Source organism: Lagopus muta, chromosome 6, assembly GCF_023343835.1.
Source record: "Lagopus muta isolate bLagMut1 chromosome 6, bLagMut1 primary, whole genome shotgun sequence".
NCBI classification, from domain to species: Eukaryota; Metazoa; Chordata; class Aves; order Galliformes; family Phasianidae; genus Lagopus; species Lagopus muta.
The window spans coordinates 56,000,563-56,020,223 of NC_064438.1; the positions used below are offsets into that span (position 1 = coordinate 56,000,563).

General features: G+C 48.2%; 1 protein-coding gene and 1 long non-coding RNA gene across 11 annotated transcripts in view; both read right to left on the reverse strand.

The window, feature by feature from the left end:
• KTN1 (kinectin 1) overlaps positions 1-12,661 on the reverse strand; it is a 70,000-nt gene extending 57,339 nt beyond the window's left edge. For 6 of the 10 annotated variants that reach the window (XM_048948071.1, XM_048948070.1, XM_048948061.1 and 3 more), the window contains exon 1: positions 12,491-12,660. The gene's annotated coding sequence lies outside the window, so the exon portion shown is untranslated. Of the gene's footprint in view, positions 1-7,078; positions 7,089-12,490 lie in introns of those variants that run through there. The other 4 variants (XM_048948069.1, XM_048948063.1, XM_048948066.1 and 1 more) reach the window with 2 other exon arrangements.
• A 3,207-nt stretch (positions 12,662-15,868) lies between these two features.
• LOC125694415 (uncharacterized) lies at positions 15,869-19,643 on the reverse strand. The gene is made up of 3 exons (XR_007377545.1): positions 19,241-19,643; positions 18,166-18,538; positions 15,869-16,637 (listed from the first exon to the last, which is right to left on the reverse strand). It is a non-coding gene; the product is annotated as an uncharacterized LOC125694415 (long non-coding RNA).
• Between the last annotated feature and the right edge of the window lie 18 nt (positions 19,644-19,661).

Below are 19,661 nucleotides of genomic sequence, written 5' to 3' on the forward strand. Positions count from 1 at the left end.
CTCAGCTGGGAGGCTATCAGGCAATCTAACACCCATGCATTTTAATCCTCTTCTGACACTGCACTAAGTTGTACCGGCAAGAGTGTATTTCATCTGAGCCACCCACACCTACCTGGCTGGGCTCTGGGAGCTCTACTTGGATCAAACAAGCTCTGCAGCACTTGTAGCCATGATGCTGCTCACTCTGGTCACAAATAAGGCTTAAATTCCAAGCTAAAAAAAACAAACACAAACCCTAAGATCCTCTCTTGAGCAATTTGAGGCTGCTACGTTCATTTTACTTCCACGTCCAATTCAGCCTCTGCAAGCACAGGGGAAAAGGGGAAAGCAGGTACAAGCAGCAGCTCTATGGTACCCAAATTCCACTTCTGCTCTCACAGCAACCTGCAGAGAAAAAAACTTGAGGGAAAGCTCTTCCCTTTTCCAGCACATACAGTAAGTTTACCTAAATATACATCCTTGCATTATATACCCTGCTTATATTTAGAAAAAATCAATGTAAAATAAGGAGACAGAAACAAAAGTGGAAAGTCTTCAGCTCGGCTTTTTTTTTTTTCCTTTTAAAATGTCTCTGCAGATTGCTGTGAAAATATGAATGGAATCCAAGAACTGGGAGGCTCACTTAGAAAAGTGAAGAAAAAACAACAAGTTTTATATAGGAGAGTGCAAGTAGTGAAGGAGAAGCCCCAGGTGTGTTACCTGCCCACTGCAGAAGCAGTGAACAAATCAAGGGCCCTGCACAGCCCCACAGCCTCAGGCACCTCCAGGGATGGGGCACCCACAGCTCTGGGCAGCAGTGCCAGGGCCTCACTGTCCCCTGGTTGAAGAGTTTCCTCTTCACACCTACCTTCAAGCTCCCCTCTTAATTTAAAGCCACAACACCTCATCCTAGCACTATCAGACCATACTGAAGGTCACTCTTCTGTATATAAGTTGCTTTTAGGTACTGGAAGGCTGCAACGAGGTCACTACACAGCCTTCTCTTCTCCAGGCTGAATACCCCCAGCTCCCTCAGCCTGTCTTTGTAGGAGAGGTGCTGCAGCCATCTGAGCATCTTCCTGCCGTTCACTGGACCTGCTCCAACAGCTCCACATCCCTGCCATGCTGGGGGCCCTGCACAACTCAAGGAATCCCTCAAGAAGCCAAGGAGCTCTCCTGGGATATACATACCTGCGATTGCCCCAACCCAAGCACAACAGGAACAGTTCTCATTTATTGCTTGATTCCCCTAATTACAACCTAACTCAACCCTCATCCATTGCAGTCGGACGTGTCAGCACACTCACAGGCTTTTCCTCCAACACAAGAAGTGCTGTTCCCAACCTGCCACTCACCCCATAGGACCCACAAGCAGCAGTGCTGATGGAACCACACAGAGGCTCTGACCCTGCAGGGCTGCTGAGCACTGCACTCTCTCCAGCAGAACCAATTAACCTTTGGCCCTCCCCACCCAACCAAGCAGTCCCACAGCCAGGCTGTGCACACCCCAGCAATGTCACACTGCAAAGCTCCACCACAATCAAGGTCTTGCATGGAACTGGGGAGCACAGGTAATGGGGTAAAAGGCAGATGGAGCCTCAGCATAAGTGAGAGAACATGGAAGTTTTCCTATAATACGTCACCAACGTTTTCTTGCAAGGCTTTATTATGCTCATAGTAAAAGCATTAACTTCGTTCCTACTAGAATTTCTTTCCCCTATAAAGAAAATTAATCAGGCAAAGATATTTTTAGTATGAATACCATAAAAGCAACTTCACCAAGACATAAAGGCGTATTTAGTGGATGACAGCAGAAGTCATCCTCTGCCAAGGCAGGTATGAGCCCAGGAGAATCGTTTTAGCATTCAATTTCTGAACTGAAGCATGTGCCTGCAGTCCCCTACCCTGCTGCAAGAAGAACAAAGGAAAAGGAAATGACTAATCAAAGCAACAGCGCATTAATATATTTTGGTATGTGGAAAGGGAAAATTGTAGTGCTTATTTTTAACATTCCCAACAGGGGAATGCACTTCCATACGTATGCCAGCCACCACGTAGCCTCAGCAGCTCAAAGGAGAGGGGAAAAAAAGAGACTGAGTCTAGGCAAAGAGTTACGTGTTTTCTTCCATCTCCCTCCAAGCAGCCCGAGGCTTTGCATGTATATATGCACAGAACATACAACTTTCATCCTGTGCTCCCTGCACTCTGTGCCCCCACTGGAGGCTCTCAGGGGCATACATGGGAATAGATCTGCTTAGCACAACAGGGCAGGAGCCCAAAGAACCCTTGTGATAACCCAAAATGAGAGCTTTCCAAGCCCTTCCTCAAAGGGATCAGAGCCAATTAGTGCAGTAACAGCCTGCCCTGGTCATTTATGCACTGGGATGGCACAGCACAAACACTGCTGGTCTGCTGCCTGTCTGTCCGATTGCAGTTTTCCCTCTACTTAGTAATTAAGGACTACAATTCCCCCTTCTTGCCAAGCCCCAGAAGGCTCATTGTAATAAAGCCATTCTAAATGAAGCCACTGCTGTACTGTAACAGTTCAGATCCCCATAGCTCTGACACTGTTAAACGCAAAAGCAGCAGAGAAACTAACACTGAACATTCTTGCAATGGGCTTTGCAATCACCACCCTACAGGCAGCTGGAATCCCAAAGCTTACACAGGTCTTTATCCCGGTGTTGCAAAATGACAACCTCGGTCACTCCACCAGCAAGATCTTCCCATTATTTCTGTTCAGTCTGCTATACAAAGAGACTGGACCACTGACAAAAAGAAAACAAAGTACTGCGTTAACCTTTCTGCAACTCAATGATCCCTTTGTTGAACAGCAGAGGACAAAAGGAAAAGGCACAGCACAGAGATGCTCCATGTGAGTTCCTAGAGGGAAACGCGATTGCCCTACCTTGGAAACAGGCAACAGGTTAAAGGAGAGTTGTTAATTCATCTGGGGAAATCAAATCCTCTAAGTGATTGCAAATCCTATCTGTTTGAGACGCTTTCATGTGGTTTCTTCTCACTGCCTGAAGTTTTGAGACAAGGCACAGGTTAATATCTCAGCAGCTGAGGGATTTCAGTTGTCTCTAAAGAGAAACAAGGTGTGATTGCTGCATCAAAGTTACTGTAAATGTGGCGTAGCTCTAGCTACATTAATGCATCAGGAGGCAGCAATGAAACACAACTGCTACATCTTACGCCCAGGCTAACCCTTGATAATGCTTCAGCTCAAGTCCTGGTAATTCTTCAGCTCAACAGGCAGGTGAAACCAGCATTTTTCACCCTTCATAGCACACAGAGCAAGTTGAAAAAAGTGGGGAAAAAAAACTACCAGCACTTGAACAACCAAAGTTCACAGAATGGTAGTAAGTTGTCAGACATGCCAAGAGTTTAAAACTCAGGGGGACGCAGTCAGTTCTCAACCCCACGACTTTAGAAGAGCAGGCTCAGCTTAGGCTTAGGTGATGGGAGGAATGCAGACTTGAGATACAGAAGTCAGAGTTCCTGCAAGTTGGCAGAGGCATCTAAATAAAGGCACCATCAACACGCAGAGCACAGCTTCCAAACTAGGGGCTGCGAGTCCCCCAGCCTCGCACTGCTGCACGCAGCTGGGGAAGCCCTCCATCAGCACAGCTATTTTTTGCCTTCAGTACCACATCCCACAGCCATGGTTGAGGAAGACACAAAACTGCAGTAGGATTCATACAACCTGGGCTGGCACTGCTTGCTCTCCCTGCTCCAAGCTCCCCCAGTGCCATACCCAGCCACCAGCTTCCTCCACTCTTACCTCGCAGGGTGGGGCTGAAGCCAGAGAACAATGCTGGCATGGGAACAAATGCATCTGTGGCCTGTTGTTAGCCATTTTTAACTGCAAGTTGGAAATATGCTTTCAGTCATCAAGGCAACGAGCTGCTCGGTGTGGCAGCAGCATTGCCTGCAGCCTTTACGTCACAGGTCCCACAGCAGCCTCCTGCTCCCAGCTCAGCCAGAGGCAAAGCAGAGCCCAGGATTGCAGGGGATGTGCTGTGACAAGAGGCCTCCAGCAGTCCTTTGCTAGCAGCAATCAGTGAGTTTTAATTCCTGGTTACATTGTTAAGAATGACACCTGCAAGGGAGGGCTGGATTTTACTACAAATTGCACGTTACATCTAAAATCAATTGCAAGATTAAAACCCCATGCTGTATTTATAAACTCCTTCAAATACAGAGGATGGGTCAAAGCACACTGAGGACAGAATTTGTACCACAGCAGCTGATGACAGGTTTGCCACAACACTGCTGCTTTGACTTTCTGAGCCAGCAGACATCTGCACCAAAGCATCCCATCACCAAGACTCACTTCTCAGCCAGGTTAGCTGCTCCCCAGCACAGCTGTCCTTCCACACGTACCCTGAAGCACGGCATTACCCAGCACAGGATAGCACTGGCACAGCTAAGCTGCTGATACTCTTAGAAAATATTAGTTAAAAGCTTCAGAATGGTTGGGGAACAAAAAGCTTTACAAGCAATCCTTACACACAGCATCAGCAGCATACAAATTACTCCAGTGTAATTCAACGTGTAAATTGCATTATAAGGTGGAACTTTCAACTCTATTTCAAAGCAATGTGAAGTTTAAGGAACTGCTGCTGAACTGGGGTGATTTCTCTACTGAGACAGTGAAGCACTGGGGTTTCTCCTTCAAGACAGGAGGCAATCCATTTATCAAAGGGTGGCACTGCAGGCTCACATCATCACCCAGCCCAAACACCTACCATGCTACTGCAGGCACCCCACTGCTACAGCTGCACCAAGACACCATTCTGTTAGCTCTCAGATCACTCCTGCACAGCAACGCATGCAGGAAGCAGCACAGCATTCCAGCACACGGTCTTAAAGATCTGCAGCAGAGCAGTCAGCTGCCCTCCAGCACCAGAGGAAAGGCTCCTCCACACCTTCCTCATGCCCTTTAATTATGGCTGAGCCATGCTGTGAAGCTCCCTTTGACCATCTTCCCCCTATGGGTGCCGATTCCATAGATGAGCAATGCTGGCATTGCTCTGAGCATTAGCATACTGTTCCCAGTACCCACACCAGTTCACTGCATGATGCAGCCTAGCACTGGGGGCTTACCAGCAAACAAGAACCACACTGCAGATGAGTTCACAGTGCATCTCCACAGGTTTGCTGATTTCCTCCACTTGTGACCATAAGGACTAAGAGTGATCACAAAGCTGCATTTCATTGTCATTATCAGAGATCTGAGCTCAAATCAATACCCCAACACCCTGGAAACGTCCCCTACAAACAGTCTCATAACACTCCAAAGCAATCAGCTGAACTGATCAGCATGCTCAGATGTGAACTACAGCTTCCATGAACATGTAGGCTTAAGAACATGCCAGGTTGCTTTAAATAATAAAGAAAAAAAACAAAAAACCCTAGTATGCTCAGCAAAAGAAATGCAGAGTAATTTAGGTCATTTCCTTCATGCTTCTGTGGGTTCTCGCTCTCCTTGCTTTACTGCCCCACAGTCTGCTCCTCTTTTGGCATGCAAGGATTTAATAAATATTTCACAGCAACCACACAGATGCAAACTTAATTGCCTCCAACTTTGGTTACACCCCTATTGCTGCCGCAGCCTGAAATGGAGAGGGGGAATTAAGAAATCAATTAAGAAATAGGCATGCCAGACACACAGCCATGAAATTCTTCCTTTGGAAGAATGGAAGGGAAAAAAAAAAAAGAAAAAAAACAGAGGAAACCAGGGGGCTGAGGCATGAAAACACCTCATCCAGAATTGTCATTGGCTTTTACAACTTTTGAAGCAGAAGCCATCAGCTGGCACTCGGTGCATGGCTCAGCCTGCAGCCCACACAGGCAAGCTGTAATCATGCCTCAGCAACCCTCCCACCAATCCACGTGTGTAAGTGCATCAAGGAGGAGACGGGAGCCAACCTATCACCCTATAACCACCCTGTGAGCTCCCACCCATGCAGGGAAAGCCTCACGCCGTTGTGCATTTTGTACCAGGCTCTAACCCATTAAAAGCTACTTTAAACAAAAATAAATGTGTTTTTACATACACACACATGCACACTAAGCTGTAAAGAGGTTTACTAAATTTAGCACGCAACTCAATCCTAGCAGCAGTGTAGCAAGGGTTGTGGATATGGAAGTGACCTTAAAGGAAGGTAACAAGTGAGGACTGAAGGTAGTGCCTAGCAAGCAGAAATCCTAACACACTCCACAAATCCTCCCTGAAGCCCAGCAGTTTCCAAGGCTTTGAGATACTGCCTCTGTCTCTCTTTTGGGCAATGCTTGTCATTGGCAAGGACACTTTCCCAGCAAACATTGGGCCAAGAACTCTTCTCTGGTCAGTCTGAATATGGAGAAGTGAAGCTCTGGTGGATCTTTGCCATACAAAATGAGGCAGCATGGGTAATGTTGAAAAAGCATCAGTTTTTAATCAATTCATCTCAGTGTAAGCTGCACATACTCCTGACAGGTATTTACCCAAGCAAAGGTCAGTAGGTGTGAGCTGGGATACAACGTTCACTCACGTGCTCCATTTGCTAGCAGCTTCCCAACATCACCCCCACTGAGAACCACAGACACCTCCTGGTCAGCGAGGAGGATGGGCTGAGCCCTCCTCCCTGGGTTTAATGAGGCAGAGAAGTTCCCTTCCAGCCCCAGGAGGAAAAGCCCCTCCGCCACAGCACTGCTCAACTCAGAACTGAAAGTGCCCTTTGAAAGGCTGTGCGTAACCTGCTGTAATCCTTGTGCTGCTGATGAGACCGAGAAGGGCAGAAGTGATACTGCAACATGGTCCACATCCCTGCTCACAGGGCTTCCTTCCAAAAATGGGACTCCACCACATGTAAAATCACAGGCACTAACCTTACTTTCCCTTCTGTTACACAAGAAGGCAGGAACCTCCAACCTCCCTGAGTGTGCCAGGGCACTCAGACAGAGCTGCAGTGGGCAGGTTTGGGTTCCCAGCAGGAAGAAATCCACCCGACCCAGAGAGAGGAGTGCAGCTGAGTCACAGCCCTGAAATACTTCTGCCACCGGGCACTCGCCTTGAGAGCTTGGGAACTGCTCACTTCCTCCCACGAACCGGGCTGCGCCAGTTTTGGCCTCACTGAATGAAGATTTTTCAACTCAGAACTCCCCAGTGAACAGGCTGAGGGGAAATAAAAATAAAAATAGTCGTAGGCAGTGGTCAGATTAAACCAGGAACAACACAGTTATCAGCTGCCTGACATTATAGGCTCTCTTATCAGTCAGTCATGATTTGTCCCAATCCTGGCACTCTCCCCAAAGAGCTGAACCTTGTGCAATAGCTTAGTCATCATCTGCCTCGACAGCTACGCACTTGCAAATGGATTACAAGTCCTTCCCAGTGCCCCTGCCAGCAGCAGTCTCCTTGCAACACCCCTCAGGGAGAGACAGCACTGGAATCGTGCATGGCACAGCCTCCACCACCAGACAGCTCAAGGAGGAGATGCTTTCATCTCCCAGGCTCAGCAGCTTCCTTCACACAGGATGCAGGCAGACCTAAGACACCTTTGCACGCAGTGGCAGGAGCAGGATGTGCTAGAATTTGCCTCTGCCCTGGAATATCCCACCTGCCATTTTAAGTCCATGTAGGAGAAAGTAACCAGGAGCAATGGAGAATGAAGCCAGCACTTCTGCTGTAAGAAATGTTCGTGGTGGGGACCGGAATCTGGATGTAAGAGAATGAGGAGCCCAAAATAACCAGGCTGGGTTGATATTGCTGTAGCTGTGACACAGCTCAGTGAGAGGTTACAGACACCGGACCGAGGGACTTTCCCTCTGCAGGATGGGAGCTGGATCACGTTTGGAAGCATCGTGAATCATGGGCATAAATACACCATCCTTAAAAGCCTTCAACACCCACGTAATCCCAAAGCTTCATTCTCCTGGGTCATTCGCAAACGCTGCATGAGCTGGACACCAGTCAGCCTGAGGTCAGCCATTCAATTAATACGCGTAGCCCAAAAATGAGGAGTCACGTTTTGCTGAGCAACACTAAAACACCTCCTCTGACACAGCAAAAAAGCCTTCCCTGATGCTCAACTCCTCGTTCAACCTGAAGAAAACCAGCAGCTCTGTTCCAGATCCTCGATTCCACAGCACAGAGCTGTTTCCCTCAGAAGGGCAGCAGGTAGCAACGTGCCTGAGCTCCAGAGTCATCTGCAGCATCACCCAGCCCTGAGCAGCTCCAGCCAGCACAGTGCAGAGCAGACAGCAGGGTCAGCAGTCTGGCATAGGAAGGTGCCAGCCTGCACACTGCTTCCAGTACTGGGACCTTGCCTGAAGATAAGATCACTGTGAATGCTTGGACTTTGCAGCAGCACTTTGCCTCCACTGCTGGGAGAGCCCTGTGATAAGTGTCACTTTGCAGAGTTTACTGTTTTGCTTGTGAAAGTCCTGTGCAGCTGACACTGAGAGCAGCAGTTTGCTGGTACCGCTGGTGGAGAACAATGCCATTTGTAATAGGGATCATTAAGGCAGGAAAATGAGTAGCTTGCCAACGCTGCTAATTTACAGACACTTTCTCTGAGTTATTATGCAGCCTCAGAGCAAGCTGAGATGAAGTTCAACTTGAAAAGTGAGAAAGCTGCTCCTCTTCCACGTAAGTCTTTGAAAGACAAGAGGAACAAACTGCAGCTAATTTTGCTCAGCAAGAGGAATTTAGAGCTGTGAACGCTGATAAGCGAGGTAGGACATGAAGCACTAACAAAAACAAAGCACGTTACATAAAACAAGGGGGAGAACTGCAAAGAAAGTAGTTCTTTTGCTTGTGATTAACCCAAAAATCTCATCCTTCCTGCTCCTCCTTCCCTCCCATCCCCCAAACTCTGCACAGCAAAACCGAAGGCTCAACATTCCTGAGCTACTTCTTTGCATCACATAGAAACAATATTCTTCATATTTGTGTTAGGAAGAGCCAGAAGGAGCTTCCCAGAGCTCTCACGTACATACTTCTAACAGAGACCTTTTCTCTTTTTCCCCTGTTTCAGCAGCATCTGAAAGCCTTACTAAAAATCACCTTTTCAGTTAGATGGGAAGCATTAAAAAGGATCATGAGATTTGCATTCTTCAGCACCTCGGATTAGTACAGTTTCCACAGCCGTTATTTCCCCTTCCAGCATCCCACCAAGCTGCCATTAAAGAACGCCCACATTTGAGCACGTTCTGACATTTCTCATACCAACGAGGCGCCGGAGCATCCTGGCCAGAAAGACAGCAAGGCAGCAGAATTTCTGCATTCACAGGCGATCTCCATTCAATGTCGTTGTACTGACAGACACTGCACCAAGCCTGTCCTGTGCCCAGCACCTATTTTTAGGGCCTAAGCTGACCTGAGAGTGCCTCCATAAGCTCATTTATTCAAATTCACTTATTCATTCTAACATAATCTAATTAAAGAGCAGCGCTCCTGCGCACAGGCAGCAGTGTGACAACCAAGGGAGGACAAAGCTGAGGCGCAGGCAGCTCAACGGCCACGAGTTGCTCCTGCTCCTGTGTGAAAAACCTTGCAGAGGAATTGCAGATCCTGACCGCATGGGCTGCAGGCTGCAGCAGCCTGGCTCAGCACAGGCACGTATCGATGCAACCATCGCTGCTCCCACTCCAAACTAACTGGAAATAGAAGATACAATTAAGCGCTGTGGAGCAAACATCCCATTGCTCTCAGCCAATGCTCACAGCAGAAGGCACAGCATTCCCAAGTCAGAGAGCAGAGGCAACCTTCAAGAAGTGTCAACAAGTCCACATTTTATAAAACATTACTTTGAAGGCTTCACCCTGGCAAGAGCTGCTAAGTTTTCAACGCTCAGAAGCAGCCATCTCTCTGCAGCCAGCTGGAGCTCAGACTTGCAAACAGGAAAAGAATTTTCAGCTTCTACAATATAAATACATATATAGTTAAAGACATCCTGAGTTCTATCTGTTTGGCCATCTCGTATAATGACAAGAGGAGAAACAGATTGTCCTGCAAGTCACAATCGGGCAGCACTCCGATCTATCATCTGTGCAGTTGGTGCACAGTCACTGACAAGAAGTGATCTGCCTGGCACAGATTTAGCCCCTGTGTCATCAGCCCGAAATCATCACCCCAGGAACACCAGAATGTTTGGGAGCTTACAACAGGGAGCAGGCCCCCAAAACACTCCTTTTGTTAACAATAGTCCAATCATGCTTGATTTGCCAACATAGCTGAGCGGGGTGCTTAAGAACTAAATACAAATGTATAAAACTCCCTTTCTAGTAAAAAGGTTTTGATGGGTAAAAGATTTTTATCAGGAAGGAAACAAGAAGAATATTGATGAGAGGATAGGAAGGAACATAAAGACTTTGACTCATTTACCCTATCAGAGCAAGCAGCTCTGAGGGGATACAACTGCTCCTTCTAATTGCCTCAGGGAGGGAAAACAACTGCTTAAACCAAATGGCACTGCTAGAACAAACACAAATTATACAAACCAGCCATAAACTGCATTAGGCTGGCAGCACAGCAATTGTTCTGAGACCTACAGGAGGCTCTGGAGCAGCTTTCCTGAGGTGTCAGCGTAGACTAAACTGATCAAGTTTACCCCAAAAGCAGTTATATTACAAGCAGCACTCACAACACAGATGTTTCCTACACACTAAGAAACTAAACTTGATCTTTCTGAGGGCTTTCCTCTGCCCCCAGCCTCTCACCAGACTGCATGCTGGCTCCAGGAAGGGCCCTCCTGCTACAATATTATCTGGGATGGCACTTGCCCTGCTCACCCAGGCAATGGAACTCAGGAGCTGGAGTTCTCAGCAGTCAGTGGTGAGAGATGGGTGTGCTGGCAGCAAAGGGGAAGGGATTAGGAGCAACCAAGCTCGATGCTTAAAATAAAACAAGTGCCCTCTCCTGCCACATCCTTAGGGTAAGGGTCTCAGCCAAAAGCGTATTTAAGCTACACCCACAGCCTCTGAAATCCATGCAGAATTTCAGTTCTGGAAGGATTCTGTCAATCCCAGGTTTATGGTGCCAATACTCAAGCAATGATGAGACAATTTTGAGCCAGAATCTCAGACAGACAGAACAGATGATGCAAGGGCAGGCTGTTCTGTGGTTAACACGACAATTTGACACATACCTGATCAAGCCTTTCCCTTCCCTTTAAGGTGTTTCAGAAGCAGTCATTAGCAGACTAATTTACCCGAAGTAAGGTTTTTATGACAGTGGGGTATAAAGAACCAAATTAACAACTAGCTGTATACTTCATACCCTCCTACTACTGCTATTTCTGACAGCAGGAAGCATCTTCTTGAAACTGGTTAGATAAGAGGGGGGAAAAATATGTAACAAAAAAGGTATGTATGTAGTAACTCTAACAGAGCACCAGCATTTGCATCCAAACCCCAACCCTTCCCCACTGCAACTACACACAAAAGTTATTTTAATCACCGCATACAGAAAGCAGCATCAGCATATGAGGCAAGAGAAAAAATATGTGGTAAAGCAAGTTGCATAGCCTGCTGGTGGACGGGAATCACAGCACAGTTATGGGAAGGAGAGCAGCGGCACTGCAAGCCTGAACCTCGCCGTGCAGCTGGGAACAGAACTGAGGATCCCCCTCTTACTTCCGCAGCACTCTGAGCTCCTACCAGAGATTTCTGCCTTGTCATATGCGAGGAGATGTTAAATAGGACTTGTCAGCTACACCTGCTAAATGCCATATGGGCATTGTGTGGCAGAGGCGGCGATGGAGGTACTGAAAAGAAAGGGGGAAAGAGGATTTTAAGTAGAGAACGACTACAGTGAAGTATCAGCTCATCGTAGAAGCCAACAGGGGGAGAGACGCTCTTCTTTCAGTTCTTCCACTCGTGACCGTACGCAGCACAGCCTGTCACACGGGCTGCCAATCGATCAGACTGAAAGCAGCATCGGGCACCGCTTAACACAAAAAGATACCAGACCGTGCTATTCTTAACGATGTACATTTAATTAAAATAAGGAGCGGGCTGGAATTAGCTGGGCCAAAGCACAAGGCCTTAGATGGAGCTTCATTCATGAGAAATTGGCCCCTCGGACCCGCCGGGGGGGTTCGGCACCCCAACCCCATAAAACGCCCTCGATAAACGCTGTGCTGCCTCCACCCCGCCACGCAGGGCTGGGCGCACGTTGTGACGAGGGGAAAAGCCTTCCTCCCCTCGCAGCGACGAACGCTCCGTATCGCCCTTTTCACTTCCACAGGACGGCCGCTTTAAGGTTACTACAGACAGACAGACACACAGACAGACAGCCGGCTCCCCCCCCCCCCGCCCTCATTCCCTCCCTTCCAGCCCCGCTGCCCCACGAGGCCGCTGCTGGGAAGCCGCCGACGGAGGCCTGGGCCCGGCCTCCCCGCTCGCACCTGCCCCGAGCCCGGCCGGGCCTGAACCAAGCGCCCCGCAGGTCGCACCGGGACCGCATCGCTCCCCGCACGGCCGGGCCGGGCCTACCGTGCTCCAGGGCGGGACTCACCGGGCTGCGGGGCCGGAGTGCAGGAGCCGGGCTGGTGCCTGCGCGGCGCTGGCTGGCAGGAAGGGAGCGGGCGGGGAAGGAGGAGGAGGAGGAGGAGGCGGTGCCGCACGTCCCCAGCACCCACCCGCCTCCCTCCCGTTAAAGGAGCGGAGCTGCCTCTCCTCGAGCCCTGCGGAGGGAACACCCCGGGAAGGCCGGGATACAGGGCTGCACCGAGCTTTTTACAACGAGACTGAGGCAGGAGGAGCCCTGACAGCCTCGGACCTCGCATGCGGATGACACGTTGCGGAGCTTCTTAGCTCTGGTTTGTTCACCCATTGCCCGTAAATTTCCCTTATTTGATTTAAAACTCTCAGATCTGCAGCCTGAATCTCCCGAGAAGCAGCCCAGTGTGCTCAAAGGATGGGATGCATTCATTGAATCATGGAATCATAGAATCGACCAGGTTGGAAAAGATTTTAAAGATCATCGAGTCCAACCATGACCTACCCACAGAATCACAGAATGGCCTGGGTTGGAAGGGACCTCAAGGATCACGAAGCTCCAACCCCCCACCAATGCAGGCCCACCAACCTCCACATCTCACAGCAGCCCAGGCTGCCCAGGGCCCCATCCAACCTGGCCTTGAACACCTCCAGGGATGGACGGGGCATCACAGCCTCTCTGGCAGCTGTTCCAGCACCTCACCACTCTCACAGCACACAACTTCCCCCTGACATCCAACCTCCATCTGCCCTCCCTCAACTTCAAACCATTTCCCCTTGTCCTGTTGTTATGGTTTCCAACTGAAAGAGAAGAGATTTAGAGTGGATAGGTTTTCTATAATAAGGGCAGTGAAGTACTGGCACAGGTTGCCCAGAGAGGTGGTGGATGGCCCTGGAGACATTCAAGGTCAGTCTGGATGGGGCTCTGAGCACCTGATGGAGCTGTGGGTGTCCACACAGGGGAATAGGTTCAGATAGCCTTGAAGGGTCCTTTCCAACTCATAATGATACTATGATTTTATGAAATGATGGGTTGTGTTGGTGCTGCAATCTAAAAGAGTTTAAAGACATTTTGGGTTTGGCCTGTGAAAACTGTGGCTTTTCCCTCACTCCAACATGTGCCACTCCTGGATTTCTTTCACTTCCAACACCACAACCCCAAACATTAACAGGAAAATAGCAGCCTTGTCAAGTGAAGGTTGAAGGCAAGGCCTCACTACTCAGCACGGTGCAAGCTGCAGTGGTAGCACAGTGCAGAACCACATGCTTCAGGTGCAGGAGGTAGTTTTGTATCATTTTGCTTTGTTTTCAGCAACTCGAAGGCAGCAGCAATGCCAGCATGAGAATGTTGTGTACCATTGCCCAACACATGAAGCAGTCACCCATCAGATTATTGCAAAACCCACCACAGAGCAACCGCAGTGCAGATCAGCAGCAGTGCCACATGCCCCAGCTGCAGGGAGAAGATAATGCAAACGGTGCTGAAATCCCAGCAGCACTGGGGGGAAAGAAAAGTGTTTGAAGCGCCTCAAGTCTTCGTTTGTGTTGGGATTTTTGCATTCTCAGATGGCAGATCTATGGGCTCGGGGATGATGCAGGGGGAAGACAACTGCAGGGCTAAGGCAGGGAAACTGATTATTGCTAATGTAGCGTTTTGTAGGAGAGAAGGAGAGATCCTTATCAATGCCAGGAACAAGTCTCAACACCTCACTGATTCAGCCTCTCTTTCCTGGCTAGGGAAAAACAACGATGACCAAATTTTCTTGTTGCCTCTGCTTATTTGCATTCATTTTCTTTTCATTTACAAGCGCAAATCCCTACAATCAGTTGGAGCTGGAAAGTAATATATCACATACCTGTGTACCAAAAAGATTTCAAATTCTGCTAAAGAAAGTCACAGAAATTGCTAAGAACTTTGTTCATGGGTGCCCCATCCCTGGAGGTGCCTATTGCCAGGCTGGATGGGGCAGCTTGATCTGGTGGGGGGCAACAAGCCCACAGCAGGGGGTGGGGGGTTGAGGTCCCTTCCAACCCAAGCTATTCTGTGATTCTATGGGAATTAGCTTTTCCTCCAGAAGAATTCTTAATCTTAAGGCAAAAGCAACAGCATTAGCTCAAAGAGCTCACTGCAAAGGAAAGAGTATTTTATGCGACTCCTTGGGTCATCAGGGCTGGGCCGCAGAGGTAGAATTTAATTTCTAATCTGGAGTTTTCAAGCCTTCGTTATCAGATATAGCTAAAGAGATCACAGGGAGGCTGGGCAGAAAAGCAGCTTTCCAAACAACACAAGATTAACCTTTGAATTAACATCAGGAATACTGCTTCAAAGGGAATTTAAAATATTCCTCCTCTTTCTGACTCTCGGTAGCATCGTAGCAGAAGATGAACTTTTAAGAGCTGGTGATCATTAAGCAAAGCAAGTGAAGGAATGTTACAGAGAATACTTCTATTGCTGTAAAACACCTCAGGTGCTGTATTCCAGAAATGGTTCACATATTTTCTTTCATTGATCAGTCTGCTTTTCCAGTTATTATTCATGCTGTTCCACATTGATCTATCGTGGCTTTTTGAATTCTTACCCTTCATCAGCACCTAAGGAATTATTAATATATTATTAATATATAAATAAAATATAAATATATAATTATAATATATTAAAAATAAATATAAAATAATAGTTATAATAATAAATCTAATGTTAGCAACAGAAAAGTTCTGCTCTTCCTAAGCACAGAACTATTAACTCACCTGAAATGCATCAGAAGCAAAGGGACACAGATGCACAAGAGGTGTCCCATGCCACTTATTTGGGACAGCATGATCACACATGCTGGAAGAAAGAGGACTGTAAACATAGCTGGGGATACATGTGAGCACATCTTAATGCCAATACAAGAAACCCAAAGGATCTGATGTGATCTGGGATCTGAAGCACCCAGCTTGAGACCATCCACATGCCCATCTGGGTTCCTAATATTCCCAGAAACATTACTGAGCCCTGTCAAGTGTTCTGAGCACAGACAGATAGAGCTGCTCTTGTATTACTGGCTTGGGCAAATGCTCACTGAAGGCAGTCCAAAGCAATTAAAGCATTTAATTATTTCTGTCAAGCCACAGATAAGAGGACTGAGGAAAAAAAAAAGAGGAGGGCCACAAAAATGATCCCGGGGTGGAACACCTCCCTACGAGGACAGGCTGAGAGCTGAGGCTGCACAGCCTGGTGGAGGGAAGGCTGTGGGGAGACATGAGAGCGGCCTTTGGGTTTCTAAAGGGGGCTGTAAGAAAGGGGATGGACTCTTAGAGGGCTCTGCTGGGATAGGATAATGGGAAATGGTTTCAAAATGAAGAGGGGAGATTTAGACTGGGTATAAGGAAAAGGTTTCTTACAATAAAGGTAATGAGGCAGTGGAGCAGGTTGCCCAAAGAGGTGGTGGGTGCTCTGCCTCCAGAGATCTTCAAGGTCAGGCTGGATAGGGCTCTGGCAGAGGAGTTGGTCAGGGTGGTCTTTAAAGATTTCTTCCAACCCAAATGATTCTATGATCAAAGATCGCAAGTGAGAAAGAGCAGGATCCAAATGGGAGTGAGGCTGCACTGTGCATGATTCCAGCTGGGCTCCTGTTTGCTTGGAACAGCGATGGAGATGCAATGCTCTGCAGCATTGCAGAGCCACACGTGCATGGCTTCATTACAGCTGAGCTAACAATGGTGCTGGGCAGCCTGCAGCAGAAGGGGCAGAGCGACAGAAACACGTCTATGTTAACAGCTAATTATGAGCATCGAGGCCCAAAAAGGTCGGAGGGAGGGTCGGAGTGTCTGCTGACATCTGGCAGTGGTTTGGGGAAGTCTGGTTCCTCCTGAGGTCCTTGTTGACTCAAGCATGCTGATTTGCTTGCTGCTAATTGGAGGAAGTGGTAACCAGGACTGACTAATCACCGAGCTGCACGCCCCGAGGACTCCTTCCATGTCAGCCACTGCATCTTGCTGAGCTGCCAGACAGCACTGTTCTATGGGGATTTCAGCAACCCATCAGCACTCTTTGCAGTGTTTGCATACAGCGAAGGCATTGCAGGTTGTGCTCTAATTCCTGCAGAACTTGCACCAAAGATGCCACGGATCCCAGCCCCAATTGCTCAAGTCTTCAGTGCTGCTGTGATCCCTGCAAACTAAATTCATAGAGCTCTGTTAGCACCTGCTACATGCACACCTCTGCTTTCCTGTGCAAACACGCATGACTGTTGTTACTATATTATTTCTCCAGACAGGGCTTAAAGGATCAGTATTTAATTGGAGGAGTAAGTTCAGGGTTTGAGACACGATGCTTGCATTAGAGCCATTTGTCACAAAACTTGGAGGGAAGCATCAGCAGTCAGATGATCCATTGCACGCTCACCTCATTTAAATGCAATTCAATCTACACAGAGCATTTGGCACAATATTTAGGGAGATGACTTAACAAAAGGCATTTCTGCAACCAGGTGTCTGATATATCCATGTGTGAGCTGCCCAAGAAAGCCTGTAGCCATTAATTGCTAGGTAGCAATTAAGGTGTCAGCCAATGTTTAAGGCTCCCATTTGCCTTTTCTAGCCATTTTCAAGGCAGCATAGAAAATAAAAATAGAGCAAAGTGCTTTCTTCTCCTCCACTCTGCAGTCCAAGTGTGAACTGTTCAGAGCGCGGCTGGGCAGGGAGAAGTGGATTTCTATGCAAACAACATACAGAAAGCCCTTAATCACTTGCTTTAGGCAAATAGGACAATTAAGTGCAGCTAACTGTATGGTTTTAAAGTCACCATTCAGTCCCTCAGCTGAGACAGATGGCTTTTTCTGATGTCGCTTCCTCTGGCATTCAGTGGAGGGTTTGGCAATCCTTTCCGGGTTTGGTTCTCAGCAACTCTCTGACATGGGAGTAGGCAGGGCTTTCATTGCAGACAATGTTCTGCAGAAGGCAGAAGAATGGCTCTTTTCCAGCCAGTTCACCCCTCTTCCCTTTGGCAGACGAGGATTTCTTCCCTGGGCCCAGAAGCCAACACATACCCAGCACTGACCTCACGTCAGTCCCTACCAGGGATATGGGAGATGTGCAGAAATGCTGAAAGCAAACCTGTGCTTGCAGAGAGCCCAATCCCCTGCCACTGGCACTGGCAGGGAATAAGGGATATAAGTAAAAAGTTCTTTATGATAAGGGTAGTGAGGCACTGGCACAGGTTGCCTGGAGAGGTGATGGATGCCTCGTCCTGGAGACATTCAAGATCAGGCAGGATGGGCCTCTGAGCACCAGATGAAGACGTAGGTGTTCCTGTTCACTGTGGGGGATTTGGACTAGATGGCCTTGAAGGGCCCCTTCCACCCCAAACAACTCCATGATTCTATGAAGGAGAGAACTTCAGGCTGCCTGGGACAAGGCAGAGGCCTCACCACTGGGCTGACGCAGGGCTGGATGGGTGATACTTTACACTGGGTGATACTTTACAGCCATCCTTCCCATCATCCAGTGATCCCATAAAATTAAACCAGACTCTGCCCCAACTTCTAGGCCTTGTGACTGCACTCCTGTAAGAGGGTCACTCCCAGCTGACACAGAGCAAGCCACTAAAAGTCAAATCCAGTGGATCTGATTCTGTTCCTCTTTACACCGTCACAGCCCAATGATGACACACTTTAATTACTCACAATTAAATGTCAAATTACTCACCATTACTCATGGTGCTTTCTCTCCTTCCCTGAAATAAATGTAACATCTACTCTCCCCTTCACAACAAGCCTGGTCCTGCTGCTGGTACCAACATAGAGAGCAGTGGGGCAATTGGAAGATATTGCAGTGGGACATAACTTGCACTTAATAAATGGCTTTTCTTGGAAGGTGCTCTTGCTCTCAGCTGCTTTTTTATCTTCCTCAGAAGCACGGCTTTAATGGTGCAGGCAGTGAGGGCACCAGCAGATACAAGCTGCACCTGAGACACTCTGCTCCTCATAGACAATTACAGCTACAGAAACTTAGCAGGAAGCTCAGGTGAGCAGAAAGCAGAATGCTGCCAGCCATGGGCTTTTCATTCCCAAAGCGGTTCCTGAAAAAGATAAGATAAAGCCCAACCAGATTAACTACCTTCAGAGCAAGCAGCAAGACATTTAAGGGGTGCTAGAATAGGTGACCGATGAGAGCATTAATGAATAGAACAGGTAGAGCCTCCTTACTGACTTGCCCCATGCCCCTTCCAGCTTTTTGGAAATCTCCTGTGAATAGTACCACCCCATAACCAGATCGTGGCATCCAGATAATGCTGTGTGCAATGGAAACATTTAAGAGACAAATACATTGCTGGGAGTAGCAGCTCTGCAGAGCTATCTTCTTGATCCAAGGAGGAATTGGGCTGATTTTGGGTGGTGCTGTGTGGAGCCAGGAGTTGGATTCTATGTTCCTTATGGGCAGCCCCTTCCCATTTGGGATATTCTATGACCATACAAAGAAGGATACTGAATTGCTCTTCAAAAAATGAACCCCACTCATCTCCAAGGGCTTCTGCTTGTCACTGCTGGTGTTAGCAAAGCATCACGGCATTAGACTGATGAGAGAATTAGTAGCACAGCTGTGTTAGCACCAGAGGAACACCACAGCCACCACAACACTCCCAGCTCCCAGTCTGAGCACAACTACAGCATTCATGTGCTGGGAGAGCAACACAGTCCTGCAGTGCTATCTGCAACCACCAGGGAGCCCTTAGGGGACACTGCAGTTTTAGCCATCGTGAACTGGTGCAAGCCAGCTTTACCGTCCCCTGTAGTTTAAGTGCAACTTCAGAGTCCCCTCCTTGCTCTGTCTCCTGCGTAAAGCACATGAACTCACTTGAGGCTGAATTTCACAGAATCATTGAAGTTGGGGTGAGAGGAATTTGGCACCTGCAAACCATCAGGGAAAGACAAGTCCCAAAAATGCCATAGAACCAGCTCAGCAGGCTGCACCAAGGAGACAAGGATGCTCATCAGTCACATACACTCTACTCTGTAGCTATAGGATGCAAACCTCATCTTTCACCGCCTTGGGGCAGTGAGAAGAGCCTGACAGCACCACCTAAAGCCTTTCTACGTGGGCTGAGGCTGCCCTGACAGTGAGGTGCTGCAAGACCAGCTGTACCCTATTACACCTGATGAAGCAGGTGGGCGAAGCTTAAGGCCTGCTGTACTTGCTCACTA